This window comes from Cyprinodon variegatus, unplaced genomic scaffold (genome assembly GCF_000732505.1).
Source record: "Cyprinodon variegatus isolate N-32 unplaced genomic scaffold, C_variegatus-1.0 Scaffold469, whole genome shotgun sequence".
Lineage (NCBI taxonomy): Eukaryota > Metazoa > Chordata > Actinopteri > Cyprinodontiformes > Cyprinodontidae > Cyprinodon > Cyprinodon variegatus.
In genome coordinates, this window is record NW_015150922.1 from 24,032 (window position 1) to 25,317 (window position 1,286).

Consider the following 1,286-nt stretch of genomic DNA (forward strand, 5'->3'; position numbering starts at 1 on the left):
GTGTGTGTGTGTGTGTGTGTGTGTGTGTGTGTGTGTATGTGTGTGTGTGTGAGGAGTGGCGGTTTCGGTGTGGGGGGAGGGGGGCTTATGAAAGTCTCAGAAAAATAACCAGGTTATCTCTACACCAGGGATAAATACTATTTTCTTCCATTCAATAGTTAAAAAGTTGTGAAGAGGGGCTTGTCAGCTTAAGGGTTTAAGATTCAATATTATTATAATGCATTGTTTAGATTTTATTTTGCCAATCGATTAATTCGTCAATTGTTTTTTTTTCTCCATTAATCGATTAATAATCAGATAGCCAAAGATTCCTCCAGAAGACTTGACAAAATTAAACCAGGTGAAACTCAAATCTTTCCACATGAGGAGTTCTGGATAGAGCCTATTGACAGACACTGTTTTTTTTTTCTTCTTTTTTTATACATTAAATGCAAAGTGTTTATATTTATTTACAATCTTGGTATAATTACTGCTCTAATTGGGTTGATCTGTCAGATAGAGGCATAGTTTACAGTCTCTGTCCTCCAGTTAATGTTTAATTAATTTCTAGTGGCTGCAACAAAACAACATCACTTAAGTGTTTTATCCTGTTCTCTTCCAGTCATAGCCAAGGGCTCATCTTTTTTTTTTACTGACTATGTTTGTCTCACTTTCATCAGTTCCTAATTTGTCTGATTAACTGTTTCCTTTCTAAACAGAGCCATCTATGGAGCTAGTTTACTTTAAGTACTGTTTCTAACATCGATCGATCATTCCATGTCTTATAGATCGGTCATTCTGTTTTCCTTTTGAGTGTTGTAATTAAATTGTTTCATTAATTATTAAGAAAAATGGTAATTAAAATGTGGATTATTATGAAATATTCTATGGTATATTATCCATCACTTCCTACATCAAAATATTCGGGCCTTGATATGGCCACAATGACTATAAAAATAACAATATGCAGTAATTCGTATAATTGTCTGTATAATTCATTTGTAAAGTTACAACAAGTGCAAAACTGCAAAAGTAACAAGTTGTGAAGAGGGGAAATTACCAATGACACAAATGGAGGTCACATTTAAACCAAACAGAGAAAATTGTGAAGTTTTCTGAAAATATTTTCTACTAGATTATTCTCTAAAATCACCTAAAAACATCTCACAATAACATGAACAGATGCAGAATGGATTGTTTGAAAAAAAAAGTCAAAGTAGGAAAAGGGGGAAACTATAAGGTGTGGGTCAGAAGTTGGAGAGCAAACTGGGAAATGTGTGAAAGGACCTGGAGCCTTATCATTTTGC